The following is a 16,911-nucleotide window of genomic DNA, read 5'->3' on the forward strand; positions in this document are numbered from 1 at the left end:
AATGAACTAAGTAAAATAGCTTCAGTAAAGCCCTTGTTTCGTTTTCCCCTCTGTCTTTAAAGCTTGGTTTAAGGTAACCAAGCTTTGTGTCCCATCATTCCCCTCATTGAAAGACGAGTAATCAAGTTCAAGAAAAAATCTGGAGTTATCAATTTGAAAAATGCCATCCTGTCTACCCTTTCAACTACTGTATTTCCATCTTTTTGCCATTTTTTAACATTTGTTTTTATATTTCTTCCTCTTCAGTCATTCCCCTAATTGTATACCTCTGAAAATCTCTTCCTAATTTCCTTCTCCTTCCAGCCCACCTACTTGTTCTGTGAGTTTGCTCCTCATTTTCTACCTATTTTTCATTCTTCATTTATAGCATTTCCAGGGAAAAGGAGCTTCCAGCTATGCATCTCTGCTAGCCCTCAGCCTGGTTCTGCTCAGCTCTGAGGAGGTGATGGCTGGAGGAAGCTCCCTGTATGCAGCTTTTCCTCTCACGCTGCCTGCGGTTTCCCATGCCTGCTCAGAGGTGAGGTGCTTTGCTTCCCTTGTGCCTTTAGGAAACAGAAAGGTTCAAACTGAGACAAAAGCACAGAGAGCCAGTGCTGCCTGTACCTCTCAGTCTGGATGGAAGATGCTCATGGAGGTGGCAGGCTGCTGCTGAGGGCCAAGGGAAGAGTGGATCACCTTACTCCAGAGAGCTGGTCCATGGCCAGCTTCTAGCTGGGAGTCTATTCCTATAACAGATAAGCAGAGGGGTCATTTGGCAGGTGTTGATCTGCTGTCCAGTAAAATATTTGCTCCTTAGTGCTTATGTCTGATTACTTTCAGTTCTGCCATGGAATTTATACCTAAGCCATGTCTTTTGGTCGAGAAGACCAAGTAGCATTCATTGCAAAGGGCAAAAAACCTCTTGGACAGAATTCCTAAGTCTACTGACTTCCTTCTAGTTGAATCCTGATTACCAGGCTGCTGGAGCCCCCTTAATGCTGAGTTTTATCTTGCAAGTCAGAACTTTGTTTAAACTCTGTTGAAATCAATGGAAAGACTCACTTGCACTGCAGCATATGGTAATTGAACCTATGATAAACAAAGTTGCTATTCAAATATATGACTACTCTCTCTCTTCTCTGTCTATGCTTCCTTTTGTCCATTGTTTCCTACATCATTTTCCCCTTCTATCTTGGAAATAAAACTGCAGTAATCTGAAATGGGTACTTGACTATCTGCATAGAAAAAAAAATGAGGTGCATGTCAGACATCACTCTGGGGTTACAGAAGTAATTGCTGCTTTTCAAATGACAACTTCTCAAAGCCCAGTAATCTTTTCCACATCAGGACTAAAACTTGCAAACACACCTCATGCAGAAATACCTACATACTTCTTTGTCATTTTTCTAAGTGCTTCCCCTGGGTGCCTTTTTCTCTCTTGCCAAAAATACTGTCATTCATATCCTTGAAGCACTTCAGCTTTTAAGATGAAAATATTGAAGAGTGAAAATAAATTTTTGAAGATTAATTTTGTGGGAGAAGGGAGAGTGTTCATGCAGGTCTATGCATAAAGATAAGAGCATGCTGTACCTCAGGCTTGCTGAAAACAGGTTTTTATTATTATTTTTTTCCTTAGGCAGATATTGAGCTATACTGTTCTGTGTATAGTAGGCAAGGGAGAAAGAAACAGAAAGGTGGAGCCATTATTCAAATATTCTGCATGATCACAAGGGTAGTGTTTATCATGTCAAAGCAGAACTCAGATGTCTCTAGGTGATTTTCGAGTTAGCAGGTTAAACAAAGTATTATCTCTCGTTATCAGTACAGCTGGTTGTTGAGAACCTGTATTAGTAAACATCCAATGTTTCATTAAAATAAAAGGCATCTTTGGCAGAAATTATAAGCAATTAAGCTGCAACTGTAAAAAAATATAGCTGTATATTTTACTGGTTTGAGTTATATAATAGTCTTGAACTAAGACTGCAAGAGGGTGAGGATGAAATTAAATGAGTCATTGTTAAAAATAGGATGTGGGATTGAATTAAATGTTGAATGTGCTGGGCAGCTGAATAGAGGATGAAATTTGCAGTGAGAAATAGACAGTGTCTATTCTATATTAATGTTGATTACTACATAAATACATAGTGACTAGGGACAAGAAAGGGACAAGACCATCTGACCGGTCCAGTGATAGGCATTTCCTCCCAGGCAGGGAAATGAGGCACAAGGCTTTTTAGTCTTTCTTTATATTGAATACCATGAGTAGCAAGTGGGGAACTGACTGTATAAGCCAAGTAGAAATAGCAAAAGTAAAAATCAGCTATTTTGATATATATATATAAAATCATGAACTCAATTTTGTTTTGTTATGTCTGGTTAGAATGGGATTTCTCTCATGGCTAAGGGGATGCAGTAGTTCAGTTCATAGGGTGAGGAAAGAAGTGGTCACTTTTAATTATAAAGGTGGTAGAAATTATGACCTCTGGCTGTTATTGCTTCAGCCAGTAGACTAGAAGGCTTCTAGCCTGATCCAGCTCACCAAATTTTAGGTTAAAGGCATTGAGCTTGAGCAGTGGTTCACCTACTTGTCACTGTCATTCATATGGCTTAAAAAATTCCTTGATGAGCATTTTTGCCAGGGTAGAGTAGCTGCTAGTACCTGGGTTGGATGAGTGAGCTTTAGATAAAAAGAATGATGCATTATGCTGCTACTGTGTGGGCAGCTAAGTCCTCAGTTTGGTTTAGATACTGTAGGGGGAAAAAAATTACATTTCTCTAAGCTTATTTGCTATCCTAATTTTGGGGATGGGTGACATTAAAAAGCAACTTTTTTTAAAAAACTAAAACGAACCAGCAGATGATGTGCTTGGTCACCGTGGAAACCAGGCTTTTGATGAAGAGGTTGTATATCTGGTAATACTTTGTACTGAGTTCTGATTACAACAAAAATCTACATTTTAAAAAATTCTTTCACATCCTCTTCTGCTCCACAATTTACTTTTTAGAAGATAGAAAGGAAGAAGCTTGAAAATATTTGCTTTTAAAGTACAGAAGAAATACTTATTTCAGCAAAATAGGAATCCATTTTGCTGAAACAAGGTTTTTATGTAAGGCTAGAACATGCAAATGGAAGTGATGGCAAAGGAATTCAAGACTCTTTGGACATGCATCAAGCTTAAAGGCCAATTGCTTCAAAGAATATGTCCAAAATTCTGTGAATAAGGCAGCACCTAAAAGCAGGCATTTGCAGAAATAATGCCTCTGCATTTGTAAACATCCAGACATCCGGCACAGTTTCAGGATCTCACTGAAGTTATTGATGCACATATCCAGAATGACCATCCTGTATAACTCAGCAACCCTGAATTTTGTGCTGTGTTAAAACTTTTATTAAAAATATATTATTGAAATTTTTCAGTTGAGCTCAAATGTATGAATCAGGCAGTGAATATTGGAAAGCTGAACTAGAAGAACCTGTAATGACTGAATAAAAATGATTTTACACAAAAATCTGGGGATTGACCGATGAAAGCTTCAGTAAAACAGCTTCTGAGACACTTCAGAATAACATCATAAGGTCATCTTCAGAGGAGTGGTAAATTCTCATTTAATGGACTTATCTATATAGGAGACCTGATCCAGGTCTCAGGTAGTTTCAGTGCATCTTTTCAGATGCAGTTATTATATTGTCTTAAGACTCACAAGCAAGTGATAATGTTCTTGCATCATGAACACTGTTCATTTTTATTTTGAGAAACTTAATACTAAAATAATAGTAAAACTAACTGTGAAAAAAATTAAATCTAAATGTTCATACACATAAATGTGATTGATAATACATTTTTCTTTAAATAAGGAATTTTTATTATCAACTATTATTCCTTTACCAAAGTTTATTTAATTTCTATCTTAACTATTTATACTATAGTTTTAATACTATGCTTTACTACTTTTAATATAAGGTTTTTTTAGTGTATTATTTCCTGGTCAGGTGGAAATATTTCTGATCAGAACTGCATCTACATTCACTATATCTTGTGAACGTTCAAAGTCTCATCTTCCTTCTTTAGCTGTGGAAAGTACTCTAAGATTTTGCCACGTTACTGTTTTGAAGTTGACAGGGTCTGTTGAGGTTTTGTAGAATGCCTTGCCCTAATGACCTCTATCTCAAGAGTAATCAGACATGTTTTTACTTTTATTGATAGAACCTTTTTTTAGTGGAAGACTGTAGAACCTTGTTTCCTAATTCCTCAAAATACAGCATATACGGAGGAGAGTCTGGCTCAGAGAAAAAAAAGCTTTATTTTTTCTTTCAGACATACTGTTTAAATTTTTCTTTGGCAACTGAGGAGACTTGGCATAGACCTGAAGGTCTTAGTAGAAGTATTTTTTCTTAATATTGTTTTACATTGATTTAGATTTTTAAGAAATTTAGCAATGCATAACACTCCAAGCATGTCAGTGTCTAGAAATTGTTTGCATAGTTGCAGTTAGTTGACTGCAATTAGTTGCAGTTTTGATATTTTGGTATTTCATTTAAAAATATGATTATTTTTGTTTCAACATTTATATGACATAAATATTTGACTCTGCAGATCCTTGGCATGGCTGTCTTTAAAAAATGAAAAAACCCCTCCAGCTCTATATGCAATAGTATTTGTTTTGTTACATATAAAACACTGATTTTTGTTAAATTCATACATTTTTTGCAATCTATTCTTTGCTTTTTCAAGGTAAAATAGTGCCTGCTTAATAAATCTAGAATTTTCTATGATAGTGACAAATACATTAGTTTAGTAAGCTGGGCTAGTTTTTTATATTAATGTATCTTTATGCAGAGCACTTCTGGAAAAAGTAAATGGTTAATCAGTGTAAATGTGTTAGTAAACCAGTCTGAAAAGATTAATATCTGATTATTCATATTTACATTACTTTAAGTTCTTTAAATATTTGTTTTTACTTTGGTAACTGAATTAAAACATAGGCATATTTTTAAGGTCTAGACCTTTTTGTCAGTCCTCTGTAAAGGCCCTGAATTTTCCAAGTGGAATAAGCTAATTAATCATAAATACTGCTGGTACCATGATGGATGACCTAGCAAAATATTTTCGCTAATGTGTATTTTTTAGCATACAAGCAATCTTTTTGCTTTAGTGGTGCTTTCATGAGCCTTAGGTTTGACATTCAAATGTTTTGATCAATTAAGTCTCAAATGCTCAGGGTGGTTGATGCCACTCCAGGGACAGGATTTGGTTGTCTGTGCAGATGACCTAGGAGTGCACCTTTGCTAGTTGTAAGGAAACTTGTTAGTTGGAGTCTTCTGGAAGGTTTTCTTTATAAAAACTGCTTTGGCAGCTGAAGTAATGGGAGAATTTAGTCTTCATTGAAATAGAAACAAAGTCCTTTTACTAATTCAACAACTTTTTTGCCAAGAGGTTGGACTTAACAGTCTCTTATTCTTGAGAAACACTGACATTGTGCAATGCTGCTGCAGAAGCACATGTATTTAAAAATCCTCAAGTCTTCTGATGATTGACATCCTCTTTGAAGCTTCAGAAGGTTTTTGCCTCTTCATTTATTTTATAACAATTTTCAGCTGAGAAACTCTGTGGTTGACTCCACTGTGTGGGAAGGTAGGTCTGCTGAGAAAGTCTCTACTACGAGTACAAATTTCTCTGAACTTGGAGTCGAAGGGACACCTGGAAGGCTTCCTCTACAGGCTAGATCTGTCTCCTATGGGATTTTTTCTGCAGTGTGGTTGATTCTATGGAGGGGTGAAAGTAGACTGAAAATGGAAAGATTTGTAAGGTAAGCATGCAACAAATATTCCAGATGGTTTGCTATTTATAAAAAGTGAGATAGTCCTGAGGGGACTGAAAAACCTCAAAAGCTTGGAGAAATGTATTAGAGAGCATGATGGCACTCTGTGATCAGAGGGCCTGGAGGGCCAAGAGAGACATCACTCCTGCACTTTGATATTCTAGAGTCTGGGGATAAAACTTGGGAAATGGCAGCTCTACTTATTAAGGAAAAAGCAGCCAGGAGTGGCTTTGCTGCTTGTTGAAAAGCAGAGAACAACAACAGAAGGTCAGGAAGCTGCCGCTGAAGGTAGATATGGGAGCTGGGAGGCTCTTCTTGGGCAGAAGGAAAGTGGTTTGATGCAGCAGCCCCTGGAATGCCCACAGGGCTTAGCTCTAGGGGAATGCACTGTCCCATTTCTTTCCCCCTACAGCAAAAAAGGTGTTTCAGGAGTTTCAAGTGATAGCTCTGGGAAGGTTCTGTCATCTTATAAAATAGGGTTTGGTCCTTTTGTCCTCCTCTGCAACTTTGTCATCAGAAACAAGCTTTTGGCTCTGATTGAATAAAATTGTGCTGCTTTCACCTTTTCAATCTTGTTATTAACAATGAATCCCAGTGAAGCTGGCAAACTTAATGTCTATTACCCCTCCAATTACTTTCTGCCAAGCTGCAAGGACAGCTTAAGGACTGGTGTCATGAGAGGCCAAGTTACAGGGATAAATCTTCCTGTCTGGAAGACATTAGTGTGTCCTCATAGGCAGAGGTTGTGGAAACCAGCTCAATCCTTTCTTGGGTGCCTCATGTCGTGAAGAGGGTGGTGTGGAAGCTGTAATTGCTTTGCTTCCATGCTGGTCTGTTGAGAGGATTTGATTTTTGCACTGAGGATTCACTTATGCTGTTCTGGCACAGCCACTGGGATCTCGTCAGTGGGGTTTGCGGCTTGCAGCCCCTTTCCCCTCGGGAATGTGCTGCTGCCTCAGCAGAGCAGCCATGGGGGCAGGCATGGCAAGAGGGCCTGTGCAGGAAAAGGAGCAGCAGTGCTTCTTCAGGTGGCCTGAGCCTGGCATTGCTGTGATGAAAGCTGCAGGCTGACCCATGGCAGTCTCCTTCAGCTCACTCCCCCACCTGCTCAGACAGAGATGACAAAAGCACGCTGTTTGACACAGGCACATGCAAGGGGCAGAAAGCCCAGCTCAGCCAAAGAGCAGAGCATGGTGCTGCTCATGGTGGCAGTCTCCCAGCCACCTTCCTCACCAACCTGACTTGACGATGGCGAGTTGTTCTGTCATTGCTTTGGTCAGATCCCTGCTGGGACAAGAAAACTGAGGTGCTTCATCTAGTCAGGAATTTATCACCTGATCTAGCTCTCCAAAGGGAAACCAAGGGTAAATTGGAAGATACAGGGGAGCAAAACCCATCTCACTTTCTTGCAGTCCATTCTATAGTGGCAGCAGTCAGGACAGCCTGACCCCCACATTGTCCTGGGGACATATGAAATCATAAATGTAAGCTGTTTTTCGATTTTAACTGTACACTGAATTTTACTCCCTGTAAACTTACCAATTTTTTTTTCTGAGGCTATGGCTATGAGATTAATGGTTCTGCTGCATTATGGAAATTTAACAAAATCTTCCTTTCTGAGCCCCAGGCAACACAAAGTGACAGAAATGTGAGGATGGAAGGTGAAAGGAAAGAAAAAAAGAGCTTTTTAGCAAAAGTTGATATTAATAATTTATTTTTCTCATGTCATAGATTATTTCAGCCAGTTGATGAGCCTCGTTTGGAGTTCCATATGCGTAGGTGAAAAATTATCTTTTTTCTGCCTTGTCATTACCTCTTGCTCTACAGCTACTTCTGGTGATCATATTTTCTTAAGTCACTTTCTTCCTGATGGTCTTTGCTTAGTGTGGAAATGGTGATTAATCTGAATAACAAAACCATTCCTTCTTTCAGGGCCACAATAGCACTCAAATAGCTCTTGTATAGAAAAATGAGAGGTGAAACAAAGGAACATTTGAAAATTGCTGTTCTGAATCTCTCTCTAGGAAGCATGGAACATGTCAAAAAGTCAATATGGAGAATTTTTTTATTTTAAAGAGCCTTTCTCAGGTGATGACAGGGAATCAGAGTGTGGCTGCCCACAAAACCTACTGCTGCTTTCAGGAGTGTCTTCAAATAGTGTTTTACTTCAGATGATAGTAATATTTAAATTGAAAAAACATAATAATAAATGGAAATTAATATTTCCATGTTCACTGGTCATTCATCATTCTTTGGTAGTATTGGGGAGGCTGGGAGTGTACCACAATAAGCAAGTAGTGTTTGTTTGGTTTGTCTTTCTAGCTTCTCTTGCCTATTTGCCTCTTGTACTTTGCACAGGACATTCCCCCCACAGCGTGCATGGGGAGCTGCAGATGGAGTGTTGTGATGTATCATTAGTGCCAGCTGGACACTGCTGCTTGCATGATGCTTTAGCAGCAGAGTAATCAGCACCTAAGTCAGCAGTCTTTCCATCCAGTCATAGTTTCATGTCATAGCAGCAGTTGCCAAATCTCTAAGTAACACAACAGCTTTTCCCACCAGATATATTCAAGTCCCTTGAATCTTCTTTCCTTGCATATCATTTATGGGGGTCCCAGGCAACTCTTGCTTAAGACTTAAGCAATGTTAATTCCAGATATCAATAGAAATTCTTTGTAGGCCCTTACAGGAAAGGTCCTGTTGGGTTACATGTGGATTTTCTTCATGAATCTTTCTGTTGAACTGTGTAGGACTTGGTGCTTTTTCTGTCTTCCAGGGCTGGCACATCAATGTGTAAGTGTCTTCCATTTTGCCAGCAAGCACTTTTTCCTTTTCTTCACTACAAAGGAGAAAGCACTCCAGAGTGGGTGAAATATTTTTACATTAAATATAACAGCAGTTATAATGAAAATAATAAGAAAATAGTAAATTATAAGTTCTCCACTAGAAGGGATTTGGATATGTGTGTATGTAGAAGAGAAATGGGAACTAAAACAGTGAATACAGATCAAACCTAGTGAATGATATTATTCAAGCAAAACTGTTGCAATGTCAGTGCCTTTTTTCTTTTTTGCTCCTCATGCTTTCAGACTGGGGTGTTCCACTTGGGAAATACTGATATTTCCCAGAGTTTTGGTATTTTGGGTGCTTTTCCCCCCTAGATTAAAATTTAGGCACGTGATAGATCTCCCAAAACTTGCTAGACTAGTCCTGTGTGTCAAGCAGCAGATCTGTGGTTATATGCAGGAGTTATTGTACTGTACTTCTAGGTGTCCTGAGGTTACTAATTTCCCACTGAGCTTCCAGTATAGGTGTTAAAATTGGATGGCAGAGCACAATGTTACACTACAGAGAGACCACTAGTGTCTCATACAAAAATATATTTTGAAAATTTGAAAAACAGTTTTGAAATTGAATTGTTTTAATTTTTTTCACAATTAAAAAAAAAAGGAAATGCATCTAAATTAACAAGTAAGAGAGGAAATCAATACAAGGGTTTAGTAAGGCAAGAATTAAATAAAGCACTTCTGTTTGCTCCAGTCAAAATAGCTTACACTGTCCCATAAAGATTGTTCACTTAACTAAACCAGAAGAATCTGTAAACACATTGCAGAAAACCTTTGTCTTGTCCTCACTATAACTCACTCTATAATAAACTCTATTCAGTTTACCAGCCAAGCTGAAGAAACCGTTGTGCTGACATTTTTAGGCTCATTCTACACTGGAGAATCAACAGGGGTCTAAAAATATTGTATATATTAGTTCACAGGTTTTATGTATCATCACAGTATAGGCATAGTAATCAGTAAATACACACAAAACACAAAATTTGTCACAAGTAGATACTAATTTTATTGTGTTTTGTCCATTGCATTAGGTCCTAAGTGCCATGTGGTAAGATTAACTCCTTGGTGGGAGCCCAGTTCTTTTGAACTCCTTTCATAAGGGATTTTACAGGGGGATGCAAGCTGTTATTAAAAGGTTGTTTTGAATTACTGTTGCCAGTGACTGGCAGTATTTATGAATATGTCCTGAAGAGATTAATTTGCAAGTATAGTTTCAGTTATGTACACTACTTAAGGATTTCTATTTTCATTTCCTTTTGCTTTTGGTATTGTAGCGATCCAACAGGATTATTAATGGTGACATTTCTAGAATTTCTTTTTCTTACATTAAAAATCCATGAAAACCTGGAAAGCTCAAATAAATAATCAATTTTATATAGGTTATTTTGTTTTTTGTTTCATACCCAACATTTTAATGGTTGAATGCCTGAAAATGGTCTTTGCTTCTGAATGAGCTGAAATACTGAACCAGCTAATTAGGTAGAAAGTTAATTTAAAAAATAACTTTCTGAAAGATCACTTAATAATCCCATTATTATTTGTAAGATGCACTTAAAATTTTTCTATAGAAGAAAAACTTCTTTAAACTTCAATAAAGGAGACTAAGATATGGGGAACTCACCCCAGCCTTGGTAGGTGTGGGGGTATTTAAAAGGTTAGCATCACATGGAGTCACTTTCAGAGTCTGCTCAGCCAACTTTTGAAACTTCTCTCTGTGCTGGGAGAAAGAACCCAGTATAAAAATCTTTTCTTGACTCTATCTGAAACACTTGTCAAAGGAATCCGGGCTCTTTGACTATGATGTCCATATGTGTGTATATTCACCAGTGGATATTATTTGGTGGTTATCACTAACAGTTTTGCTGCTGTTTGTTTCTACTTGAGAAATTCTCTTGGTTGATTTTTCTTGAAGTTTGGTGGGGTGTTTTAGAGTTGTAGAGTAATTTAGGTTAGAAGGCATCTTGAAATCATCTTGTCCAGTTCCTATATCAGGAACAGTTTAATTCAGTTTAGATTTTTATTGTTTCAAAAGATATTCATTCCTACTCTTTAATAAGGGAATGGTAAACCTCAAATCAGAAGTTAATAAAACTCTTTGTCTCTTCACAGAGATCATGTATTTTTAATTATTATGTTTTATTTTAAATTATTCTTTATTTAAACCTCTTAAAGGTCAGCAGTGAACATGTCAAGTGTTTAAATGCTCAGCAACACTCTCTACTATTGTAAGCTCTCAAATGTTTGTCACATGCATGTGTCACTTTGGGGTGTCTGACCCTAAAGGCCTTTCAAATCTCAGTGGCCTATTCATGACATCTAATGCTCTCCCCCATATCCCTGTGCTACATTCTTAATGCTTTGTTTGTAAATACTCTCACCACCTAGTTTACAAGTTGTATTAGAAGTACGTCTGGATGCAGCTATGAAACCGTGTCACTGAACCAGCAGTACACCTGGGTACAGGGCACAAATTACCAGGGATGCTCTGCTGGGGCTGCTCTAATCATTCACCTGTGCTGGGTCCTCCCTCTCTGCTTCAGCATTAACTTCAGGTCATGTTTTACTTCCAAGAAGTTGAAGGATTAGTATATAGTTACCTGCAATTTGACTAAAGGTCTGACACAGCTCTAGGACACCTGCTTTAAGAGTGGGTGGAAAGTCCTTACAGGGGTCTGGGGGCTGTCTGTTCCTGCAAGGTGGCCCCCTGCTTTCCAGATGTCATCTTTCCCCTTATTCCTCTCAGGACCTCAGTATTGCAGCCCCTCCATCCTGTGTGACCTGATGTAACCTGCCTGTCTCCTTGCAGGCTAGAAAACTCCTACCAACCCCTCTCTAGTCTACGGTCTGAAAGGGATCTGCGTGATCTGTATGTGAAGAATATACATACATACATACATATATATATATATAACTTTTCTTACTTGCTTTGTTAAAGGCTTGCTGTTATCTCTGTATCTCCACCAACTTTTTTATCTGCTTTGTTAAAGGCTTGTTGTTATTTCTGAATCTTCACCAACTTTTATCACTACTACTGCTGGTAGTTCAGTGCTTAAAAACTTTCACAAAGGTAGTATTCTTTGGGCTATCATAAAATTTGTTTAGCTGTTATTAGTTTAATATATTTACTTAAGGGAATAGCTAGAAATAAAAGTAATATTTTGTAGCATTAAATTACAATCTTTTAAGAGTGCTTTAACTGCTTCATATGTTATGACACTTGTTTCTTGTTAGGGTGCATGGTACAAAATATAGTTAATATGGAGTTATGAATTTAATAATTGAATAGTATTTTTTTCCTTTTTTGAAGAACAATTTAAAATAAAAACTTCCATTTGTTGGTCTATGTGTGCTTACAACTTATACCTACAGGCTTGGGCTGCAAACAGCAATTGATTTCTTAGAGCCCCCTTGAAGTTGCTTTAACAAAAACTGTTCTTTATGCTTTAAGAAATACTACCTGTCTATAATTTTCTTAATTTATGGAAAGTCTTATTCTGAGGTCCTGAGTTGAAGACAAATGATATTGTAGATATTGGTACTAGTAATGGTGCTCTTGGTATGATTTGTGTCACTCAGCTACCTCTGTATGGCATTGATTTTTCTGTCCCTTTATGAAGGAGGAGAAAAGGTGGAGAGAATATTTTCATTGTCTCTTTGTTCTTAAATTGTAGAATATTGAGGTGTTTTGATGTGGATCTTTTTGGTTTTTAGGGTTTTTTTGTTTGACAAATGTGGGTACATAAGTCACATGTGGGTACATAAGTCACATGTGGGTACATGGATAACCACAATGAAGCTATTTCTCTTATATAAGACATTCAGGAAAATTCTCCATAAGTGAAACAATCCCTAAATAGCATCTTGCTACTATTTCCTAGATAAATTCCTTTTAGACAAAGTCTTTGGAATGCAGACAGGGCCATTACTGATTTTTCAGCCAAAAGATGGCTAAGAGACATTGGTTTGGGGAGTTTTTTAGAGGTTTTGGAGATTTCTTATGAACAGCTTTTCTGCCAGGGGGTTTGACTTTATCACTGTAAACCTTGTCTGTTGTTTGGGTTTTGGTTTTTTCCATTTGTAAAAAACTTGTTGCAGCAAAGGTCTTGGAAGCTCTCTTACCAGAATGCCTCAGTGAGCAGCAGCCGTTTCTCTCCACGCAGTCTTGTCAGTTCTGTACTGATTCCCACCTGCATTAGATTTTAAACTTACACTGCTGAAATGGACGTCTCTCTAGATGATTACTTATTCTCTTTTCCTCTATCTTGATATTTTTAGTACTTCAGAAATGGCTGTATGGATTTTTTTTATTATTGGTTATTTTGATTTTGCTGAACTATTATATTTTTATTGAAGTCCATCATACTTTTTAGCTTCCTTTCCATATGTATGTGTTGTTCAGAACCTCGCATATGCAATTGCAAATGATTCAGCAGCAACATGAGCAAAAGCTTGTGGACCACCCACTTTTCTTGAAAAAGAGTGATAAAATTTCTACTTGAATTGACATTGATAATTCCTGTTTCATGGCTAAGAGATTTGAAAAATGAAGTCAGGTTTTTGTAATTATGATTTTTTTATTTATCTGGAAGTCATTTAAGAAAATGATATATTTTCCAAGGAAATGATATTTTAAATAATGAAGTCTTAACAATAAAATGATATTAATTTCATAACTGTAAGATAAAAAGGATAAAATAGAAAAACAAATTGGTGTATTGACAGCCATGAATATTACTGCATGTTTAATTCACTAGAAAATAAATAAGGTTTCTCTTATAACAGGAAATAACAGTATATTAGGAGTTGGTCTTTAACTCAAAATGTGTTGGTCTGTTAGGGTTCTGATGGAGTTCTGATGACAATCTTAAAAGCAGAAATATTCAGTAAATATTTCTGTTCTGTATTTAAAGGGAAAACTGATATCATAACCTGAAACACTTAATTCCAATGCTCACTCAATAGTTTCTAATTAGAAACCACCAATTATTTTAGAATAAGTAGAAAGATAACTTCTTTCATAGTATTTTAAAATAATTGTTTAAATTTCTAATTGAGCTAAAAAAAAGGTCCTGAAAAATTGCAAAGGAGCCACGTGACAGAGGAAAAGATCAGAAAACATCTACATTTACCAATATGACAACTAAGCAGAGATTTTTGGCAATTCTTAATAAATCAATATAGAGGTTAAAAAGCTGATAACTGAAAGCACTTCAATTTAATGCATAATAAAAATAGAAAATTCAGAAAGTTGAAAGATGTTCAAGTTGAGCAGTACTAAGAGCTGATTTTCCTAAGTTACTTTCAGGCAAGATTAAGTTAGCAGAAAGTTGTTGCTCTCATAACCCTCCTCAACACCAGGCACGGGATCTGGGCTTGGGAACACTCACAGGTGCCAAGTAGTAATCTTTGTGTTAGCATTGCAGTCTGTTTTGAAAGCTTACTGTAGAGTTTAAATGTGTTTCTTCTGCTGCTTCCTTCTTTTCTCATGTCCGCTCCTATATTGGCTATATTTTTAATTTTGGTTACCTATATATATGTTATTATCTGTATATATCTTAGTACATTAGTTGGAAATGGTAATTGCCTTCCTTTGTAATTTACTCTTTTTATCTGCCTTCACCTGTACTTACTCCCTCTTGAGCAGATCTCATGTTTTTTTGGCTAATTATGTTTATGAAAAGGGAGGAATAAATATCATGCATGTCATGTCGACAGTATGAAATCAGCTAATTAAAACCTAAATAAAATGTAAGAAAGTAATGGGCCTTCCAATGTCCTGTCACTGGAGGGGGAAAGATTTTTATTAAAAAAAAATCTAAAACCAAAAAAAAAAAAAAGGAAAGAAAAGAAAACATACACAAATACACAAAGATAATATCTTCTGACCAATATGGGATGACAGCCTAGTGTTCTGCTGTTATTGCTACTGGAATTTGTATGCTCTTGCACTGTATTTATACTTTCAAATATTTTGGAACAGATTAGCTGTATTAAATTGACCTTTAGATTTTTAGTCTACTTCAAGATGTAGAAGCTGTGATTTACTTTTTTTTTTTAATATTGTTATTTTCTCCCTGATGGGCTTATGTTGTTACCTGGTGTGATCTACAAGTACCTGATACTGATCAAGTAATATGGGTGCCACTGCTGTGAATGCTTTGATGTCTGTTTTCCCCATGCTCCCTCCCTTACCACATGGCCTTTTCATCTTTTGAAATGTGAATATCAGATGTATGATATTCATGATTACTTTTGATACAGCAAAAATTCAGGACTGACTGTTCTAAAAATGTTTTGAAAAGGTAAGCATCTAACTTTTTCTACTGGCAGAGCGTCAACTTTAAGTAAACACAAATTTCCATGCTGTATTTAGGTTTCCTCCACTATGGACTGCATTGTGAGCTGGATCAAAATAATTTCTTCCCCATAGTCAAATGCAGTCACTTGTATATTAGAATCAGGAATATCCCTTGAAAATTACAATGCTTAGCAGCTTTACATCTGACTGCATCACTTTACTGTTGTCTTGGTTCAATGGTTTAAATACTATAGGAATATTTCTCCCCAGATCCTGGATATCATTACTGAAAATTAAGTAGAGGTCAGTCTTCTCCCTCTCTCTCTCCCTCTCTCTCTCTCTCTCTCTCTCTTTTAATTTTTTTTGCATCAAATAGTATGGTAGAAAGTAGAAAAACATTTAATCTAGTTTTCATTTCGACAGGCACAGGGAGAAGAACTTTGCTCGTGTATTTTCTGTGGATTTGATGCTGTATGGGGTCTGTGATGTCATGTTAAAACCAGCACTGGCTCGGACCAGGCCATTCACAATCTCTTACAGACTTATTTTTCCTTCAAAAATATACCTTTGAGGAGGAAGCAACGATTAATATGTTTTTTTATATAGGCATGGTACCGGGTAATAAAATTACAAGGTAAATGACGCTGATGCTCAAACCTCCAAACTTTTCCTGCCTCTGTAGGACTGCAGAGGCGTGCGAGCAGCCTGCCAGAGCAGCAGGCAGGGAAGGCTGCGCCTTTCCGGGCGCTGCAGCCCAGAGAGCAGCGCAGCGCTGAAGGCGCTCGGTCCGCCCGTGGGTGCGGACATCCCCGCGGGGCTGCGGGGCCCCGCAGCGCTCCCGGGCGGGCGGGACCGCGCCGGCGGCCGCCGCGTCGGGCTGCCCTGCCTTGGGCAGCCGCCACGCTGCCACCCCGCAGCTCCTCCGATTGGGTGCTCCCAGCGACCGGTTACAAATGCTGATGCCGCTTCTGTGAGCCTTTCCACTCGGAGGAGAAATCTCTTATCCCCACCCCCAAGCCCACCTCTAGGATGTAAGTAATGGTGAGAAGATGAGGATGGAAACAGCGCGGTGTGAGTGACTGGAAATCCAGCAGCCTGGTTTAGCTGCAGTGTTATGTAGGAGTCGTCTTCAGACTTCTTACCTTTGGTTTTTCGGCACAAACTGCTTGCAGGTTTACGAAGGCTGTGAAAGGACTTACCGTTTGTGTGATAGTGTTTTCTGTGTATCGTCATATTACCTTGCTTTTTCCCTGGACAGCTGTGTTCAGAGCTACATGTGGGAATCTTTCTACTGAAGAGAGATAAAAAGGATCCTTATTCTACTTCTCTTTCGATCTTTCTATTTTTATGGTAAGTGCCAGCATATATTGGCTGAGCGTAGCTTCTTTGCTGCAGTGCTCGTGCTCTCTCTCCTTCTCCCTCCCCCTTCCCCATCTGTTTTTCTCCCCCTATAGTCTTAGATAAGCCTCGTGACCTTCACTTAATATCTCGTTAATAATCACTTAATAATTTTCAGCATCTTCTAGCAGATACCGGCTAAGTCAAATACAAGTTTTCTCTTTATTTTGCTCTTTCCCTCCTCTGACCCGGAGCTCTGAAGTATTGACTGCAAGCCGAGTACTGCCTCTTTGTCCTTGAGACGGGAGGCTTGAGCATTGCTCCCGATTGCCTGTGGCACCAACGGGATACGCTTCTGGGGAACTGCAATAGAGACTGGGTAAAGGGGACTGGCTCGTTTCTCTAGGTGTGTACCCTTGCACTGAGGGCACAGATAGCCCCTGCTTGAGCAGCCACCTGGAAAACTCTGAAGCCCCTCAGTGTTCAAGTGTGAGCATGTGGTTTGAGCCGGTGTGTGCTGTTGTTGGCATGGGACAGATGGGCTCTGTCACTGTTTTCTGTATAAGCCTCTGTCATCAGGTGTTTTAAAGTTGGACCTTTTGCATTTTACAAGTCCACACTAGCTGGGAC

At 38.1% G+C, this 16,911-nt stretch overlaps 1 protein-coding gene across 5 annotated transcripts in view; it reads left to right on the forward strand.

Moving 5' to 3' along the window:
• The first annotated feature begins 15,884 nt into the window (after window positions 1-15,884).
• The window catches only part of ANO4 (anoctamin 4), a 171,855-nt gene continuing 170,828 nt past the window's right edge, over window positions 15,885-16,911 (forward strand). For all 5 annotated transcript variants that reach the window (XM_021552777.3, XM_021552781.3, XM_021552782.3 and 2 more), the window contains exon 1: window positions 15,885-16,293. The gene's annotated coding sequence lies outside the window, so the exon portion shown is untranslated. The remainder of the gene's footprint in view (window positions 16,294-16,911) is intronic.

Source organism: Lonchura striata, chromosome 5 (assembly GCF_046129695.1).
Source record: "Lonchura striata isolate bLonStr1 chromosome 5, bLonStr1.mat, whole genome shotgun sequence".
Lineage (NCBI taxonomy): Eukaryota > Metazoa > Chordata > Aves > Passeriformes > Estrildidae > Lonchura > Lonchura striata.